The 18,980-nt window shown below is 41.7% G+C and overlaps 1 protein-coding gene and 1 long non-coding RNA gene across 5 annotated transcripts in view; one reads left to right on the top strand and one right to left on the bottom strand.

The window, feature by feature from the left end:
• LOC127908378 (tetraspanin-18-like) overlaps window positions 1-18,980 on the bottom strand; it is a 124,322-nt gene that overhangs the window by 70,128 nt on the left and 35,214 nt on the right. The window lies entirely within an intron of this gene.
• Window positions 11,814-14,307, top strand: LOC127908386 (uncharacterized). 4 transcript variants are annotated; one of them, XR_008067075.1, is made up of 3 exons: window positions 11,814-11,989; window positions 13,274-13,450; window positions 14,165-14,307. It is a non-coding gene; the product is annotated as an uncharacterized LOC127908386 (long non-coding RNA). The 4 variants fall into 4 exon arrangements; XR_008067073.1 differs by having other exon boundaries at window positions 11,814-12,251; XR_008067074.1 differs by lacking the exon at window positions 11,814-11,989 and adding an exon at window positions 12,632-12,802.

The following is an 18,980-nucleotide window of genomic DNA, read 5'->3' as shown; positions in this document are numbered from 1 at the left end:
GCGGGAGAGAAAGAGGGAGAGAGAGAGGTGAAAGGTAAAATGGAAAATGAGACATTTGGACGAGGTCCAAGATTAAGTCCCTGTAGGAAAACATGTCAATAGGTTTGCACCACAAAACATGATCGATAGGATGGTATGGGATGAAGGCACTGTTTTCCACAAGTACCCGGAGTAGCCAGCCACATAGAAAAACCTGTTTGGTCTCACACATGCTCATACCTTACTTTTCACTTCACATCTATTTAACATCTATTAACTATCTATTTAACATCTATTTCCCATTTATTTAACAACTATTAAACATCTATTCAACATATATTTAACATCCATTAACTATCTATTAACTATATATTAACTACCTATTAACTATCTATTAACTATCTATTTAACATCTATTACATTTACATTTACATTTAAGTCATTTAGCAGACGCTCTTATCCAGAGCGACTTATTAACTATCTATTTAACATCTATTAACTATCTATTTAACAAACTATTAACTATATATTAACTATCTATTAACTATATATTAACTATCTATTAACTATATATTAACTATCTATTAACTATCTATTTCACATCCGTTAACTATCTATTAACTATCTATTTAACATCCATTAACTATCTATTAACTATATATTAACTATCTATTAACTATATATTAACTATCTATTAACTATCTATTTAACATCCATTAACTATCTATTTAACATCTATTAACTATTTATTAACTATCTTAACTATCTATTAACTAGCTATTTAACATATATTAACTATCTATTAACTATTTATTAACTATCTATTAACTATATATTAACTATCTATTAACAAGCTATTTAACATCTATTAACTATCTATTAACTATCTATTAACTATATATTAACTATCTATTAACAAGCTATTTAACATCTATTAACTATCTATTAACTATCTATTAACTATATATTTAACATCTATTTAACATCTATTTAACATATAAACTTAACATCTATGTAACATCTATTAAACATATATTTAATATCTATTTAACAGCTAATAATTATCTATTCAGCATATATTTAACATCTATTAACTATCTATTCAACATATATTTAACATCTATTAACTATCTATTCAACATATATTTAACATCTATTAACTATCTATTCAGCATATATTTGACATCTATTAAACATATATTTAACATCTATTAACTATCTATTCAACATATATTTGACATCTATTAAACATATATTTAACATCTATTAATTATCTATTCAACATATATTTAACATCTATTAACTATCTATTCAACATATATTTAACATCTATTAACTATCTATTCAACATATATTTGACATCTATTAAACATATATTTAACATCTATTAACTATCTATTCAACATATATTTGACATCTATTAAACATATATTTAACATCTATTAACTATCTATTCAACATATATTTGACATCTATTCAACATATATTTAACATCTATTAACTATCTATTCAACATATATTTGACATTGATTTTTACATATATTTGTAAAACATCTATTTCACATTAATTTAACAACTGTTAAACATCTATTCAACAAATATTTAACATTTATAAACATATATTTTTAGGCTTATATGCATGGTTGCACTGTAGAGCCCTGGAATTCACTCACGGAGATGTAAAGAAATTTGACTGCAACCAACCACAGCATACAACAATCACACTGCCCACAGGTACCGGGAGGTGGGACAGACAGAATCACACCCCCCACAGGTACCGAGAGGTGGGACAGACAGAATCACACTGCCCACAGGTACCGGGAGGTGGGACAGACAGAATCACACCCCCGCAGGTACTGGGAGGTGGGACAGACAGAATCACACCGCCCACAGGTACCGAGAGGTGGGACAGACAGAATCACACCCCCCCACAGGTACCGGGAGGTGGGACAGACAGAATCACACCCCCACAGGTACCGGGAGGTGGGACAGACAGAATCACACCCCCACAGGTACCGGGAGGTGGGACAGACAGAATCACACCCCCGCAGGTACCGGGAGGTGGGACAGACAGAATCACACCCCCACAGGTACCGGGAGGTGGGACAGACAGAATCACACCCCCGCAGGTACCGGGAGGTGGGACAGACAGAATCACACCCCCGCAGGTACCGGGAGGTGGGACAGACAGAATCACACCCCCGCAGGTACCGGGAGGTGGGGCAGACAAAATCACACCCCCCACAGGTACCGGGAGGTGGGACAGACAGAATCACACCCCCACAGGTACCGGGAGGTGGGACAGACAGAATCACACCCCCGCAGGTACCGGGAGGTGGGACAGACAGAATCACACCCCCACAGGTACCGGGAGGTGGGACAGACAGAATCACACCCCCGCAGGTACCGGGAGGTGGGACAGACAGAATCACACCCCCACAGGTACCGGGAGGTGGGACAGACAGAATCACACCCCCACAGGTACCGGGAGGTGGGACAGACAGAATCACACCCCCACAGGTACCGGGAGGTGGGACAGACAGAATCACACCCCCACAGGTACCGGGAGGTGGGACAGACAGAATCACACCCCCACAGGTACCGGGAGGTGGGACAGACAGAATCACACCCCCACAGGTACCGAGAGGTGGGACAGACAGAATCACACCCCCACAGGTACCGGGAGGTGGGACAGACAGAATCACACCCCCACAGGTACCGGGAGGTGGGGCAGACAAAATCACACCCCCACAGGTACCGGGAGGTGGGACAGACAGAATCACACCCCCCACAGGTACCGAGAGGTGGGACAGACAGTCCCTCCCCTATACTCACAATAATAATTAAAACAAGTGTCCCTCCCCTATACTCACAATAATAATTAAAACAAGTGTCCCTCCCCTATACTCACAATAATAATTAAAACAAGTGTCCCTCCCCTATACTCACAATAATAATTAAAACAAGTGTCCCTCCCCTATACTCACACAAGTGTCCCTCCCCTATACTCACAATAATAAAAAACAAGTGTCCCTCCCCTATACTCACAATAATAATTAAAACAAGTGTCCCTCCCCTATACTCACAATAATAATTAAAACAAGTGTCCCTCCCCTATACTCAAAATAATAATTAAAACAAGTGTCCCTCCCCTATACTCACAATAATAATTAAAACAAGTGTCCCTCCCCTATACTCACAATAATAATTAAAACAAGTGTCCCTCCCCTATACTCACAATAATAATTAAAACAAGTGTCCCTCCCCTATACTCAAAATAATAATTAAAACAAGTGTCCCTCCCCTATACTCACAATAATAATTAAAACAAGTGTCCCTCCCCTATACTCACAATAATAATTAAAACAAGTGTCCCTCCCCTATACTCACAATAATAATTAAAACAAGTGTCCCTCCCCTATACTCACAATAATAATTAAAACAAGTGTCCCTCCCCTATACTCAAAATAATAATTAAAACAAGTGTCCCTCCCCTATACTCACAATAATAATTAAAACAAGTGTCCCTCCCCTATACTCACAATAATAATTAAAACAAGTGTCCCTCCCCTATACTCACAATAATAATTAAAACAAGTGTCCCTCCCCTATACTCACAATAATAATTAAAATAAAGTGGATAGCGGAGAACATGCCTCACTTCTTGGCAAAACCAGAGCCTTAGATACGCGGTTTTAGAAACTGTTCTTCAATCTGACAGCACAGGAATCTGCATGGCCAGAAGGTTGTGGGGTTGGAGTAAGGATGGAAAGATGTCCTTCATAGCGAAAAGCAATTGACTTTTTATTAAAAAACAAGTCTACGTCCTTTCCAGATATTAACATGATATATTTTTTAATACCACACAAATGATTGAAATGACAAAGTAAAAAAGAAAGATAGTCCTTTGTCTTCATCTTATCATATTGCTAAAGCAGCTGGTGGTTTCTACAACTGAACTGATCCTGTTTGTAAATAATTAAATCTTCAACGTCGTTATGAATCTCAGTATGTATGGTACTTCCAAAAGGCCTCCCTTTCCACTCTAGACAGTAGACCTCCCTTTCCACTCTAGACAGTAGACCTCCCTTTCCACTCTAGACAGTAGACCTCCCTTTCCACTCTAGACAGTAGACCTCCCTTTCCACTCTAGACAGTAGACCTCCCTTTCCACTCTAGACAGTAGGCCTCCCTTTCCACTCTAGACAGTAGGCCTCCCTTTCCACTCTAGACAGTAGACCTCCCTTTCCACTCTAGACAGTAGACCTCCCTTTCCACTCTAGACAGTAGACCTCCCTTTCCACTCTAGACAGTAGACCTCCCTTTCCACTCTAGACAGTAGACCTCCCTTTCCACTCTAGACAGTAGACCTCCCTTTCCACCCCAGACAGTAGACCTCCCTTTCCACTCTAGACAGTAGACCTCCCTTTCCACTCTAGACAGTAGACCTCCCTTTCCACTCTAGACAGTAGACCTCCCTTTCCACTCTAGACAGTAGACCTCTCTTTCCACTCTAGACAGTAGACCTCCCTTTCCATTCTAGACAGTAGACCTCCCTTTCCACTCTAGACAGTAGACCTCCCTTTCCACTCTAGACAGTATACCTCCCTTTCCACTCTAGACAGTAGACCTCCCTTTCCACTCTAGACAGTATACCTCCCTTTCCACTCTAGACAGTAGACCTCCCTTTCCACTCTAGACAGTAGTCCTCCCTTTCCACTATAGACAGTAGACCTCCCTTTCCACTCTAGACATTAGATCTCCCTTTCCACTCTAGACAGTAGACCTCCCTTTCCACTCTAGACAGTAGGCCTCCCTTTCCACTCTAGACAGTAGACCTCCCTTTCCACTCTAGACAGTAGGCCTCCCTTTCCACTCTAGACAGTAGACCTCCCTTTCCACCCCAGACAGTAGACCTCCCTTTCCACTCTAGACAGTAGACCTCCCTTTCCACTCTAGACAGTAGACCTCCCTTTTCCACTCTAGGCAGTAGACCTCCCTTTCCACTCTAGACAGTAGACCTCCCTTTCCACTCTAGACAGTAGGCCTCCCTTTCTACCCTAGACAGTAGACCTCCCTTTCCACCCTAGACAGTAGACCTCCCTTTCCACCCCAGACAGTAGACCTCCCTTTCCACTCTAGACAGTAGACCTCCCTTTCCACTCTAGACAGTAGACATTCCTTTCCACTCTAGACAGTAGACCTCCCTTTCCACTCTAGACAGTAGACCTCCCTTTCCACTCTATACAGTAGACCTCCCTTTCCACTCTAGACAGTAGACCTCCCTTTCCACTCTAGACAGTAGACCTCCCTTTCCACTCTAGACAGTAGACCTCCCTTTCCACTCTAGACAGTAGGCCTCCCTTTCCACCCCAGACAGTAGGCCTCCCTTTCCACTCTAGACAGTAGACCTTCCTTTCCACCCCAGACAGTAGGCCTCCCTTTCCACTCTAGACAGTAGGCCTCTCTTTCCACCCCAGACAGTAGGCCTCTCTTTCCACCCCAGACAGTAGACCAACCAACGCAGAAAAATGAAACCTTTAAATGCTGGCTCCTGTTCTTCCGTAGCTTAACCCAATGACAGAATATTTCTCCAAAGAGCTGTCTGGGTTTAAACATATTCTATTGTACAGAAAGTGAATTTGCTTAATCAATTGACAGTGACAGAAATAGATTACTTCCCAAGCAAAGATGAAAACAAAAAATGTCTCTTTGGCGATAGAAGGTTGTAGCTCAGCCTCTGAATGTCAAAGAAAATAATCAATGATATTCCCCATAATGCATCAGTCTTTTCCCAGGTATTTTACAGCTTGTTTCTAGCCAAAGCGATTTTATAGATCACTTTATATAATCAGATCCTTTAACAAAATATGTTCTTCTAAATCTTAAACTAACAATGTGTTTTCTGCCAGTTTCAGTAGGCCTATGGCATACCGTCTCATAACCCCTCCATTTTCAGTCTTGGTTTAAACTTAACAGCCCTTCACTGACACAGAGGTAGGCCAGTTAAAGAGTGCATTCACTGATACAGAGGTAGGCCAGTTAAAGAGTGCATTCACTGACACAGAGGTAGGCTCGTTAAAGAGTGCATTCACTGACACAGAGGTAGGCTAGTTAAAGAGTGCATTCACTGACACAGAGGTAGGCTCGTTAAAGAGTGCATTCACTGACACAGAGGTAGGCTCGTTAAAGAGTGCATTCACTGACACAGAGGTAGGCCAGTTAAAGAGTGCATTCACTGACACAGAGGTAGGCCAGTTAAAGAGTGCATTCACTGACACAGAGGTAGGCTAGTTAAAGAGTGCATTCACTGACACAGAGGTAGGCCAGTTAAAGAGTGCATTCACTGACACAGAGGTAGGCTAGTTAAAGAGTGCATTCACTGACACAGAGGTAGGCCAGTTAAAGAGTGCATTCACTGACACAGAGGTAGGCTAGTTAAAGAGTGCATTCACTGACACAGAGGTAGGCCAGTTAAAGAGTGCATTCACTGACACAGAGGTAGGCTAGTTAAAGAGTGCATTCACTGACACAGAGGTAGGCTAGTTAAAGAGTGCATTCACTGACACAGAGGTAGGCCAGTTAAAGAGTGCATTCACTGACACAGAGGTAGGCTAGTTAAAGAGTGCATTCACTGACACAGAGGTAGGCTAGTTAAAGAGTGCATTCACTGACACAGAGGTAGGCCAGTTAAAGAGTGCATTGGTGGGTGGAGGAGTTTACCGACAAAATCTATGGGATATAGCAGCCTATAGCCTAATTTAATTTGTCAAGCAGGTTGGTCCACCTCTCATTGCATAAATAGGAAGAACAATTTGCTCCAACACAAAGCCCTCTTGTTGTCAGTAAAGTCTAATTGAAAATGAAGACGGTCTAAATGAATTATGCCTACTCAATGTTTCCTACGTACAGCACCGTGAGCTGTTCATTTCTGATTGATTGTCGCCTTGTCTGCTGTTTTAGAACCACAATGTAAATGACTTGCATGTGCCTTATTGTGAAGTCAATAACTCTGATAATTAAAATCATGAGCAAGAAACTATTTGTTTTTAATTAAAAAAAAAAAAAAAAAAATCAATTATAGTACTAGCAAGCTATCGAAGTTCACCTCTGGTCATACTTTTCATCTTTAAACTCTCCTTCTCAAACAGAACATAGGTTATAGGTTAGTCCATGTGCATTTTTTTTTTTGGGGGGACTAGGCTTCATCAATGGGGGGGACTAGGCTTCATCAACAACAAAAACATTTTGGGGGAAGAAGCCTTTGCCTCACTTCCTGTACTGCCACTGAAGGCCTGGTTACGCAGCAAACAAAAACATGTTTCATTTTACTTAACAAGGCAAGTCAGTTAAGAACAAATTCTTAATGTGAATGACAGCCTAGGAACAGTGGGCTAACTGGTCTAGGAACAAGTGGATTAACTGCCTTGTTCAGGGACAGAACGACAGATTTGTACCTTGTCAGCTGGGGGGTTTGAACTTGCAACCTTCCGGTTACTAGTCCAACGCTCTAATCACTAGGCTACGCTGGCGCCCCATTTGATCAGGAAGAGCAGAGCAGGCCGGGGCTCAAGGGTTGGAAAATCCATTGCAGTGTGTGGGGCGGCAGGAAGACCGGGCGGGTAGGATCACTGGGCCCGCAACCGACTTTGCTTTGTCCTTCTCCGAGCATGCACTTCATGGCCTATAGGCTATGCATCATGGGATTGAGACCACTCTAACTAGCCTATAGGCTATGCATCATGGGATTGAGACCACTCTAACTAGCCTATAGGCTATGCATCATGGGATTGAGACCACTCTAACTAGCCTATAGGCTATGCATCATGGGATTGAGACCACTCTAACTAGCCTATAGGCTATGCATCATGGGATTGAGACCACTCTAACTAGCCTATAAACTATGCATCATGGGATTGAGCCCACTCTTAACTAGCCTATAGGCTATAGATCATGGGATTGAGACCACTCTAACTAGCCTATAGGCTATAGATCATGGGATTGAGACCACTCTAACTAGCCTATAGGATATGGATCATGGGATTGAGACCACTCTAACTAGCCTATAGGCTATAGATCATGGGATTGAGACCACTCTAACTAGCCTATAGGATATGGATCATGGGATTGAGACCACTCTAACTAGCCTATAGGCTATAGATCATGGGATTGAGACCACTCTAACTAGCCTATAGGATATGGATCATGGGATTGAGACCACTCTAACTAGCCTATAGGATATGGATCATGGGATTGAGACCACTTTAACTAGCCTATAGGCTATAGATCATGTGATTGAGACCACTCTAACTAGCTTATAGGATATAGATCATGGGATTGAGACCACTCTAACTAGCCTATAGGCTATAGATCATGGGATTGAGACCACTCTAACTAGCTTATAGGATATAGATCATGGGATTGAGACCACTCTAACTAGCCTATAGGATATGGATCATGGGATTGAGACCACTCTAACTAGCCTATAGGCTATAGATCATGGGATTGAGACCACTCTAACTAGCCTATAGGCTATGCATCATGGGATTGAGACCACTCTAACTAGCCTATAGGCTATAGATCATGGGATTGAGACCACTCTAACTAGCCTATAGGCTATAGATCATGGGATTGAGACCACTCTAACTAGCCTATAGGCTATAGATCATGGGATTGAGACCACTCTAACTAGCCTATAGGATATGGATCATGGGATTGAGACCACTCTAACTAGCCTATAGGCTATAGATCACGGGATTGAGACCACTCTAACTAGCCTATAGGCTATAGATCATGGGATTGAGACCACTCTAACTAGCCTATAGGATATGGATCATGGGATTGAGACCACTCTAACTAGCCTATAGGCTATGCATCATGGGATTGAGACCACTCTAACTAGCCTATAGGCTATAGATCATGGGATTGAGACCACTCTAACTAGCCTATAGGCTATAGATCATGGGATTGAGACCACTCTAACTAGCCTATAGGCTATAGATCATGGGATTGAGACCACTCTAACTAGCCTATAGGCTATAGATCATGGGATTGAGACCACTCTAACTAGCCTATAGGCTATAGATCATGGGATTGAGACCACTCTAACTAGCCTATAGGCTATAGATCATGGGATTGAGACCACTCTAACTAGCCTATAGGCTATAGATCATGGGATTGAGACCACTCTAACTAGCCTATAGGCTATAGATCATGGGATTGAGACCACTCTAACTAGCCTATAGGCTATGCATCATGGGATTGAGACCACTCTAACTAGCCTATAGGCTATGCATCATGGGATTGAGACCACTCTAACTAGCCTATAGGCTATAGATCATGGGATTGAGACCACTCTAACTAGCCTATAGGCTATAGATCATGGGATTGAGACCACTCTAACTAGCCTATAGGCTATAGATCATGGGATTGAGACCACTCTAACTAGCCTATAGGCTATAGATCATGTGATTGAGACCACTCTAACTAGCTTATAGGATATAGATCATGGGATTGAGACCACTCTAACTAGCCTATAGGCTATGCATCATAGGATTGAGACCACTCTAACTAGCCTATAGGCTATGCATCATGGGATTGAGACCACTCTAACTAGCCTATAGGCTATAGATCATGGGATTGAGACCACTCTAACTAGCCTATAGGCTATAGATCATGGGATTGAGACCACTCTAACTAGCCTATAGGCTATAGATCATGGGATTGAGACCACTCTAACTAGCCTATAGGCTATAGATCATGGGATTGAGACCACTCTAACTAGCCTATAGGCTATAGATCATGGGATTGAGACCACTCTAACTAGCCTATAGGCTATAGATCATGGGATTGAGACCACTCTAACTAGCCTATAGGCTATAGATCATGGGATTGAGACCACTCTAACTAGCCTATAGGCACACTTGATATTGCACGTCCAGTGGAGTATCAGAGATGAGGCCACACATCCATAAATAGCCTAATAAGCAACTCATTCTTAAACACTGGGAAATGTTGACATTTCATAAATTACAAATGACATGACCCTCCCCTGGACTAGATTTACGAAAATAAATACTAAACCTTCCCTTTGAATGAAATTGAAAAAGCATGACCCTCCTCCATTTTCCTCCAGATCTCCATTCTGTACATTTCCATCCATCCCTTAATAACTGTCTGTTCTGTCCAGTAAACGTCATTCTGTGTACGTCTCAATGACGATGCTCTTGAGTGAGTATTCCTGAAGAATCAGTGGTCAAAACTGAAACTGTGAGTAACTCTCTCTCTCTCTGTGTAGTTTTCCCATGCTAGCCTAGCGCTCTGCATGTATAAGCCCACCACAGTGGCACTATTTTATTTATAAACACTGCATTTAGTGCTATTAGACAGGACATCACAGACAATGTGCAGCCTGGTCACAGCTGGGATTTCGCTGAATATGTTTGGACCTCATTACATTTGCTTAGTGCGCAATAGAAGGAACAATGTATACTGTTTTCCTCTGTGTTCTAATGTTCTAGTGTGTTCTAATGTTCTAGTGTGTTCTACGGTTTAAATGTGGTCTAATGTTCTAGTGTGTTCTAATGTTCTAGTGTGTTCTAATGTTCTAGTGTGTTCTACGGTTTAAATGTGGTCTAATGTTCTAGTGTGTTCTAATGTTCTAGTGTGTTCTACCTTTTAAATGTATTCTAATGTTCTAGTGTGTTCTAATGTTGTAGTGTGTTCTAATGTTCTAGTGTGTTCTACGGTTTAAATGTGGTCTAATGTTCTAGTGAGTTCTAATGTTCTAGTGTGTTCTAATGTTCTAGTGTGTTCTACGGTTTAAATGTGGTCTAATGTTCTAGTGTGTTCTAATGTTCTAGTGTGTTCTACCTTTTAAATGTGTTCTAATGTTCTAGTGTGTTCTAATGTTCAAGTGTGTTCTACAGTTTAAATGTGTTCTAATTTTCTTGTGTGTTCTACGGTTTAAATGTGTTCTAATGTTTTAGTGTGTTCTACAGTTTAAATGTGTTCTAATGTTATAGTGTGTTCTATGGTTTAAATGTCCTCTGCTGTTCTTCGATTTAAATGTGTTCTAATGTTCAAGTGTGTTCTAATGTGTATAGGGATTTTGATTGATAGATTTAGTTACTAATCACCTGTAGAATTAACTTTAAAGCAACGCTGAAGCAATGCCCGACAGCATCCATCTCAGAGAAATAATTACCAGCTTGAGAATAATATTGCAAGAATCAGATCACTGTCGGTTCTCCATTTCAAGCCCATGATGATACAAAGCAGCCAATGGCCCCATTCTAAATGGTACCCTATTCCCTATATAGTGCACTAGGGTCCATAAGGCCATGGTAAAAATGTAGTGCACTATATAGAGAATAGGGTGCCATTTGGGATGCATACCATCTCTAGTCAGTCAGAGGCATTGTGATAGAAGACCAGGGTTTGAGGGTGGGATGTTCTTGCTTTCACCAAATCCAGACACAATCACAGGGGGATTATGGGGCTAGAAAATGAAAATAGCATTTTTATCTCTCATTAATTTCAATGCATGAGTCTGAGAGCTCTTTGATGGAAACTAGGAGACAAATACTAAAGATATGGATGAGCCAGAGAGGCAAGGAGGGGAGATTACAAGAAAGCAGGGCTCCAGTATGATAATGAGGAAGAAAGAGACAAAATGTGTTTGGGGGGGGGGGTTCTCAAGTCCTTCGTAATCTCAGATCTCTGGTTCCGCAAAATAATGACAAAACTAACTTTGGGGACGGGCTAAACGGAAAAGCATAATGAGAAGTTTTATTGCGACATAAACCGGATAGGTGCAGTGAAATGTGTTGTTTTACAGGGTCAGTCATAGTAGTATGATAGGTGTTGTTTTACAGGGTCAGTCATAGTAGTATGATAGGTGTTGTTATACAGGGTCAGTCATAGTAGTATGATAGGTGTTGTTTTACAGGGTCAGTCATAGTAGTATGATAGGTGTTGTTTTACAGGGTCAGTCATAGTAGTATGATAGGTGTTGTTTTACAGGGTCAGTCATAGTAGTATGATATGTGTTGTTTTACAGGGTCAGTCATAGTAGTAGTATGATAGGTGTTGTTTTACAGGGTCAGTCATAGTAGTGTGATAGGTGTTGTTTTACAGGGTCAGTCATAGTAGTATGATAGGTGTTGTTTTACAGGGTCAGTCATAGTAGTATGATAGGTGTTGTTTTACAGGGTCAGTCATAGTAGTATGATAGGTGTTGTTTTACAGGGTCAGTCATAGTAGTATGATAGGTGTTGTTTTACAGGGTCAGTCATAGTAGTAGTATGATAGGTGTTGTTTTACAGGGTCAGTCATAGTAGTATGATAGGTGTTGTTATACAGGGTCAGTCATGATAGGTGTTGTTTTACAGGGTCAGTCATAGTAGTATGATAGGTGTTGTTATACAGGGTCAGTCATAGTAGTATGATAGGTGTTGTTTTACAGGGTCAGTCATTAGTATGATAGGTGTTGTTTTACAGGGTCAGTCATAGTAGTATGATAGGTGTTGTTTTACAGGGTCAGTCATAGTAGTAGTATGATAGGTGTTGTTATACAGGGTCAGTCATAGTAGTATGATAGGTGTTGTTTTACAGGGTCAGTCATAGTAGTAGTATGATAGGTGTTGTTTTACAGGGTCAGTCATAGTATGATAGGTGTTGTTTTACAGGGTCAGTCATAGTAGTATGATAGGTGTTGTTTTACAGGGTCAGTCATAGTAGTATGATAGGTGTTGTTTTACAGGGTCAGTCATAGTAGTATGATAGGTGTTGTTTTACAGGGTCAGTCATAGTAGTATGATAGGTGTTGTTTTACAGGGTCAGTCATAGTAGTAGTATGATAGGTGTTGTTTTACAGGGTCAGTCATAGTAGTAGTATGATAGGTGTTGTTTTACAGGGTCAGTCATAGTAGTATGATAGGTGTTGTTTTACAGGGTCAGTCATAGTAGTGTGATAGGTGTTGTTTTACAGGGTCAGTCATAGTAGTATGATAGGTGTTGTTTTACAGGGTCAGTCATAGTAGTATGATAGGTGTTGTTTTACAGGGTCAGTCATAGTAGTAGTATGATAGGTGTTGTTTTACAGGGTCAGTCATAGTAGTATGATAGGTGTTGTTTTACAGGGTCAGTCATAGTAGTATGATAGGTGTTGTTATACAGGGTCAGTCATGATAGGTGTTGTTTTACAGGGTCGTAGTAGTATGATAGGTGTTGTTTTACAGGGTCGTAGTAGTATGATAGGTGTTGTTTTACAGGGTCAGTCATAGTATGATAGGTGTTGTTTTACAGGGTCAGTCATAGTAGTATGATAGGTGTTGTTTTACAGGGTCATAGTAGTATGATAGGTGTTGTTTTACAGGGTCAGTCATAGTAGTATGATAGGTGTTGTTTTACAGGGTCAGTCATAGTAGTATGATAGGTGTTGTTTTACAGGGTCATAGTAGTATGATAGGTGTTGTTTTACAGGGTCATAGTAGTATGATATGTGTTGTTTTACAGGGTCAGTCATAGTAGTATGATAGGTGTTGTTTTACAGGGTCAGTCATAGTAGTATGATAGGTGTTGTTGTACAGGGTCAGTCATAGTAGTATGATAGGTGTTGTTTTACAGGGTCATAGTAGTATGATAGGTGTTGTTTTACAGGGTCAGTCATAGTAGTATGATAGGTGTTGTTATACAGGGTCAGTCATAGTATTATGATAGGTGTTGTTATACAGGGTCAGTCATGATAGGTGTTGTTTTACAGGGTCATAGTAGTATGATAGGTGTTGTTTTACAGGGTCAGTCATAGTAGTATGATAGGTGTTGTTTTACAGGGTCAGTCATAGTAGTATGATAGGTGTTGTTGTACAGGGTCAGTCAGTAGTATGATAGGTGTTGTTGTACAGGGTCAGTCATAGTAGTATGATAGGTGTTGTTTCACAGGGTCAGTCATAGTAGTATGATAGGTGTTGTTATACAGGGTCAGTCATAGTAGTATGATAGGTGTTGTTTCACAGGGTCAGTCATAGTAGTATGATAGGTGTTGTTTTACAGGGTCAGTCATAGTAGTATGATAGGTGTTGTTTTACAGGGTCAGTCATAGTAGTATGATAGGTGTTGTTGTACAGGGTCATAGTAGTATGATAGGTGTTGTTGTACAGGGTCAGTCATAGTAGTATGATAGGTGTTGTTGTACAGGGTCAGTCATAGTAGTACGATAGGTGTTGTTTTACAGGGTCAGTCATAGTAGTACAGTAACCCTGGAGCAAATCAGGGTGAAGTGTCTTGGTCAAGGACCAAGTCAGATTTTTTACCTTGTCTTCGAAATGTTTCAAAAATATGGTTGTGTTTGTATGATTAAATGCTGTTCAAATGTCCTATGAATGAAAATTAAACTCCATGTATCTCTATATATATATATATATATCTTTCAATACAGTCCTCAAATGAGAATTATCATTCAATCTGAAAGAGAAACACAATGGGGATGTATTTCAAGCTATGAAAAAAAATGTGCACGCTTGCATAACGTTTCTTAAGCGTTTTAGAAATGTTTTGAGGACGTCCAAGACCAGGTCAAATGTATATTGCGTGAACATCAATGGAATATTATGTACAATCTAAAACAAATATGCTGTGAACATCATAAAAAAAATAGACTTATTTCATTCTTACAACATTAAGGGAATGTGCTGTGCAACCTAATTTAAACATTGTATGAATGTCATCACAAGTGAGGATATTATGTGTTTTGGGAACCCATCTCCTGTAATGTACCAACACTGCTCCCACAATCTAATGACATGTTCTGGGAACCTTTTAAAGAACTCAGAAAGGCTGTTTTGTCAACATTCTTGCAACGTCAAAGGAAAGTTTTGTGCACCCTGATACCAACATTATCTGAACGTCAGCACAACAGGACAGTTTTCTTGTGTTTTTTTGGGGGAACATATGTCTTGTAATTTCCTCTCAGTGTTCCCACAACCTAATGAAACATTCTTGGAATCTTTAAAGAACAGACGGAATGTGTTCTTCGGAAACGTTCTGTTAACATCAGGCGAATGTCGTTGGGGTTTTTTTGCACCCTAAAATAAACATTGTCGAATCGTCCTCACAACTGGACAGTTTTGGTGTTTTTGGGAACATATATTTTGTAATATCCCACACAATATTCTTACCAGACTGTTCCCAGAACCTAATGAAACATTCTGGGAACCTTTAAAGAACAGACTAAATGTGTTCTAGGAACTTTATTGCAGCATCAAGGCAAATTATATATAAACATACAAACTTTTGGGGAACGTTCTGTGGGTGGTTGTTTCCGACCGTTCTGTGGGTGGTTGTTACCGACCGTTCTGTGGGTGGTTGTTTCCGACCGTTCTGTGGGTGGTTGTTACCGACCGTTCTGTGGGTGGTTGTTACCGACCGTTCTGTGGGTGGTTGTTACCGACCGTTCTGTGGGTGGTTGTTTCCGACCTTTCTGTGGGTGGTTGTTACCGACCGTTCTGTGGGTGGTTGTTACCGACCGTTCTGTGGGTGGTTGTTACCGACCGTTCTGTGGGTGGTTGTTACCGACCGTTCTGTGGGTGGTTGTTACCGGTTCTGTGGGTGGTTGTTACCGACCGTTCTGTGGGTGGTGTTACCGACCGTTCTGTGGGTGGTTGTTACCGACCATTCTGTGGGTGGTTGTTACCGACGTTCTGTGGGTGGTTGTTACCGTTCTGTGGGTGGTTGTTACCGACCGTTCTGTGGGTGGTTGTTTCCGACCTTTCTGTGGGTGGTTGTTACCGACCGTTCTGTGGGTGGTTGTTACCGACCGTTCTGTGGGTGACCCTGCACATCGACTCAGTACTGGTACCCCGTATATATATCCAAGTTATTACCTCGTACCCCTGCACATCGTCTCAGTACTGGTACCCCCTGTATATATCCAAGTTATTACCTGTAGCTGAAATAGCCGAATACAATCATTTGAAGGGATGTCCATAATACTCTTGCCTATGTCGTGTATCTAGGCATGAGGAAGACCCAAGCCGTTCTGGTGGGTGGAGTTTATAAAGCCTAAAGCTTAGACTGGGCTGTGTTCATTAGGAACAACGCGTAAGAAAACGGTCTGAAAACTGAGCGAAAGATTTAGTTCAAGTGTTCTCTAATCTAATGAACTAAATTCTTGGATTATAAAGAGTGGTGAGCTCCTTTAGTTGAGTCAGTTGGGTTGGAAAGAAAAGCTCCCTCTCACCCCGGAGGTGTTTTGAGTGAGAAAAGGGGTGAAACATCTGCTTGCTGTTAAGTGGTGTGCTAGCTACTCCGAACTGCCTATAAAAAAAAAGAGAAGAAGAAGGGGAAAGTGATTGTGGCAGAGCTTTCTCTCTGTTCATCATTGTTATTCCTCTCTTATCTGCACTCTGGGCTCATTTGCAGTTCTTCTCGAGTTTGGACTAGTTTCTCATGTCTATGAGAGCATGATTTGGAGAAACAGGCCTCTTCTATGAACTACAATGCAAGCACCATTTTAAACAACATTGACAACCATATCCAGATTGTTCTTTTGTGTTGGTAGACAGATTTTTCCCCCCCAAAGAAAGCCGTATTAGTGCCGGCATAACTACATACTACTCAACGCCAATGAGTTGACAGATAAAACGAAGTGAATCTCTGGGCACCCAGAGGTTTAGGAGAACCAAACTGCTTTGGTATGGCTGTTCTCTTGGGTTCACCTGTCTCCTCTCCTGACAACAGTTATCTGTAGAGATGATCATGTCATTGCATACTGCTGGAGCACTGCCTACGACTGTCTGGCTCTGGCAATGCTCTGTTCATTTCACTATACACACACGCACACGACATGCACGAACACACACACACACTATACACACGCACGCACGCACACACACACACACACACACACACACACACACACACACACACACACACACACACACACACACACACACACACACACACACACACACACACACACACACACACACACACACACACACACACACACACATACACACACACACACACACTACACACGCACACTACACACGCACACACACACTATACACGCACACACACACACACACGACATGCACGAACACACACACACACTATACACACGCACGCACGCACACACACACACACACACACACACTACACACGCACACTACACACGCACACACACACTATACACACGCACGCACACACACACACACACACATACACACACACACACACACACACACACACACACACACACACACACACACACACACACACACACACACACACACACACACACACACACTACACACACACACACACACACACACTACACACACACACTACACACGCACACTACACACGCACACACACACTATACACGCACACACACACACACGACATGCACGAACACACACACACACTATACACACGCACGCACGCACACACACACACACACACACACACACACTACACACGCACACTACACACGCACACACACACTATACACACGCACGCCACACACACACACACACACTATACACACACACACACACACTATACACACACACGACATGCACGAACACACACACACACGACATGCACGAACACACACACACACACACACTACACACGCACACACACACACTATACACACGCACACACACACACACACGCAAGCACGCACGAACACACACACGCATACACGCATGAATGCACACACACACACTATACACACGCAGGCACGCACGAACACACACGCACGCAGTCACTATAGACACACACTATACACACTCACTGAACACACACACACATGCAAGTACACACACATATAGTGCGTGCGTGTGTAGTATAGTGCGTGCGTGCGTGTGTACTTGCATGTGTGTGTGTGTTCAGTGTGTGTGCGTGTGGATAGTGTGTGTGTATAGTGCGTGCGTGCGTGTGTGTGTGTGTTCAGTGTGTGCCGGCACTAATACGGGTTTGCACTTGCATGTGTGTGTGTGTGTGGGTTGACTCAAAACCCGCAGTCCCCGCAGTTATATCCCTGGGGAATGTGGGTGTAGGGGTCATGAAATATTGTGTGGGTGGAGTAGTTAAAACAACACATAAAAAAAATCCATAAATGTATAATTCTTGTGCAACTTAAATCTGTAGGCAACATTGACGTTTTTCTTTCATTATTTTTGAAATTATCTGGTATTAGTGTGAAATCCTGAGCTTTAAGGTCTTACTTTAAGCGCGCCAAATAGTCTACACGGCAATCGCCAGACGCTTTTTAGGAGCAGGGCAGAACAAGTTAACATCGATCCACTGAGGCAACAAAACAAAACAAAAAAGGACAATGTCTGAGTTTGATTCAATAAGAGAAAAGCTGTGAAGTAGAGTCGAAAACCGACAGGGAGCCAGAAAAGGCATGAACGATTGTGGTCAAAGAGGATGATAGCAGTGATGATTATGAGACGCTATTCAAATTCCTCAGTCACAAGGCGGGGAGGGGGGGGGGGGTTACTGTTCAGATTACTGTTCAGATGGGTTACTGTTCAGATTACTGTTCAGATTACTGTTCAGATGGGTTACTGTTCAGATTACTGTTCAGATTACTGTTCAGATGGATTACTGTTCAGATTACTGTTCAGATGGATTACTGTTCAGATTACTGTTCAGATGGGTTACTGTTCAGATGGGTTACTGTTCAGATGGATTACTGTTCAGATGGATTACTGTTCAGATGGGTTACTGTTCAGATGGGTTACTGTTCAGGTTACTGTTCAGATGGGTTACTGTTCAGATGGGTTACTGTTCAGATGGATTACTGTTCAGATGGGTTACTGTTCAGATGGGTTACTGTTCAGATTACTGTTCAGATGGGTTACTGTTCAGATGGGTTACTGTTCAGGTTACTGTTCAGATGGGTTACTGTTCAGATGGGTTACTGTTCAGATGGATTACTGTTCAGATGGGTTACTGTTCAGATGGGTTACTGTTCAGATTACTGT

Source organism: Oncorhynchus keta, chromosome 17 (assembly GCF_023373465.1).
Source record: "Oncorhynchus keta strain PuntledgeMale-10-30-2019 chromosome 17, Oket_V2, whole genome shotgun sequence".
NCBI classification, from domain to species: Eukaryota; Metazoa; Chordata; class Actinopteri; order Salmoniformes; family Salmonidae; genus Oncorhynchus; species Oncorhynchus keta.
This window is presented reverse-complemented; position numbering and strand designations above follow the sequence as displayed.